Source organism: Odontesthes bonariensis, chromosome 8 (assembly GCF_027942865.1).
Source record: "Odontesthes bonariensis isolate fOdoBon6 chromosome 8, fOdoBon6.hap1, whole genome shotgun sequence".
Taxonomy (NCBI): Eukaryota; Metazoa; Chordata; class Actinopteri; order Atheriniformes; family Atherinopsidae; genus Odontesthes; species Odontesthes bonariensis.
Window position 1 is genome coordinate 6,065,748 of NC_134513.1, and position 2,885 is coordinate 6,068,632.

Below are 2,885 nucleotides of genomic sequence, written 5' to 3' on the forward strand. Positions count from 1 at the left end.
AGCTCTGGCACCAAATTAAAGTGTCCAGAAATTACATTAGCGCTGCACTGCGCCTATTGGCCTAAACGCGGAGCTCCCCACGCCTCTTTCCCTCCTCCGCACTCACACACACACACACACACACACACACACACACACACACTAGCACGCCTAACTTTCTCACTTACAGGCAGATCGCATACTTCCAATCCATGAGTACATGGATGTGTTGAGGGTGTAAACACGCATTCCTGGCTTATATTTATGGGGGGAGATAAAGAAAAGAAAGAAAAACAAGAAATACGTACATTAGTTTCACAAGGAATCTTCTGTTTGGATGGACACCAAAAAGCCCAGATTGGCAGTTAAATCTGATTTATTGAAGACATGTTTACGGTTTCTCCTTCTGTCTGTGTGGCATCCATGGACGCACTGTATCACATGGCCTGTGCACGCACCACACATTAGCCTCCTGAAACTCAATGCTGACACTTTGTCATGTTGTATTCCATAGTTTGTCATTCTATGTCCCATCTCATATGACTTAATATAAAAGTGTGTATGTCCAATATTTCAATAAAGCAGTGTGGCTTTTTTTTTGTTTGCAATCTCAATAGGTTATTAATTAATATACAGGGGACTAGTGTCACAAGATCACCTGCTGATTTCTTGGAAAGTGAATGTCAAAAGGTGGTATCTACATCAGTGATTGCCAGTAGCACTCCACTACTCGACTGTAGAGTTTCATAGATGATTTGTGTGATTTTACTCAAGTAGGAATGTGAGGGTGGGTGATGATAAAACAAGGCAGCGCTGATGTTTTTCACATTCTCTTCCTGCGCAGGATTAGAAAGGTTATAAAATAGCTTTGACATCCTGGTAAATGTCTGCACCAATTTAGCTTAAAAAGTATTACACTTTTGCACTGCCTGAAACGAAAAGAACCTGTTCTTCTGACAAATGTAAACACAACGGAGGTTGCTCACATGGGATACATGACTGAGGAAGTTCCAGTGTTAGTTCAGAGCCCCTGACCAATCTCAAACTAGCTTAAACATACATAGGACTGGCTCTCTGACAGAGAATAGCATGTTTCGTAGCTGCACCATCATTTTTTTCTGGTTTCTAAGTAACCAAGAAAAGTTACGTTCGGTGGCTGTGGGTAGGATTTCAGACTGCCATTAATAGTGATAATGACAATAAAAAAAAAAAAGCATGGATGTGAAATTGCAGCAGCAGTGTAAAGCCAGTAAGATTCCGGGTATTTTTCTTGCTTTTCACCACTGTTAGTCAGTGTTAATAACTGGAGTTGCAAACAGTATCTGTTTTTATGAAAGCCATTTGCAAAGGAAAAGGGCAGACTGTGTTTATATCAACTCGTTCTCTTTACCAACTTGTTAAATACTAATGCTTGGTTAGAAGCCTACTACATTGGTTTTAATGCAGAGGGTATCAAAGTATCACTTTTAGATGTAAAGGGTTTCTGAGCGAGTAACATCAGTCGCAAGACACAGACATGGCAGCATAGAAAATGCTGGTGAAGCCTATAAGAGCATAATGTATTCTATTGTGTGTTTTAATGCTATGCCACAATTCTTTCCGAACCATAACCAAGTATTTTCAGAGCCAAACGGTTACGGTTATAAACGGTTGTGGCACTGGGTTGACGTCGCAGTTTGCTCACACAATGAACAATGCATGAGTACAATCTGCTCTTAGCTGGAAATATGCAGCTGTACAGCGATTCACTGTGTGTTTGAAAGTAAAGGGGTACCCTGTTCATTGAAAACTGATGCAAAAGGGCTTTGGGGGACAAATTGGAAATGAGAATGTGTTGTTTATATTGGTCTAGAAACTACAGCGAGTGATATTAAAATATCCAATCATAAATGTTGCCCTGTGGTAGAGACCATCTATTATCAGTGCTGATTGCTGTCTGGAACTGTATTAGTAACATTCAGAATAAACTACAGGGAGATTTAAATGCAACAACACCGGTATTCAAACACATATATATTAAAGATCTCTAAGCCTTTGCTGCCAGTGACAAAGTCAGAAAATGATAGCCAAATAGTTTGAAATTATTTTCAGTAGAATAAGACAAAAATATTCCTTGACTCTTGTTCACTGTTGTTGCAGCAGTAAATCTTGGTGGGTTTTTTTAAATGGAAAAAAAAGGGACTCCAAGCAAGACAAAATGATCAGAAGCTCACTCTAACACTTATTTAGCACTACCTTGACAAAAGCTAGCATTTTGACACACTACTTCATAAACAGAAAGTAATGAATCAGTTTTGAAGGCAGCAGTTCTTGAAATGTGGAGCTGAGCATTTGAATTGACTTTCCAGCCTCAGCTGTTGAGCCAGGGGAGTAAGGATAGCTGTTTGAATGTCCGTGAAGCTGGCTGCAGGACACACAGAGCAGGTCAAACAGTATGGCTTATTGTCCGTGCCAGCCAGTTAGCCCACACAGCGAGGGACACACGGACGCCCTCGTTCACCCTGCTGGCTGCTCCTCGGACTTTCTGACAGCTTGATTTACAACTTACAGTCACACTTCATACTTCAGGCATACTCTTGCCTGTTTTCTCTTGCTCTCGACTCACCTGTAGTGTTCTACATGTGAAATACAGTTGCAACTATGCTTAACACCTATGTTCACCTTAAGATTTTCTGGGGAAATCTGATCATCTTCTGTGTCCCAATCATTCTCTTTCCACCTGTTCTCATTGCCTCAATGCAGAATAGAGCCATTCTCTGTGCTTTGCTTAAGCTCTTTGTGCTCCCGCACACAGACATCTGTAACATTAAGCCTATTTACAGCAGACACAGAAGGAGGGAGAGGGGTATAAAAGGTAAGCCTATAGGCCTACACATGCAGCCAGAGAGGAAACGGGGATCAGTGCC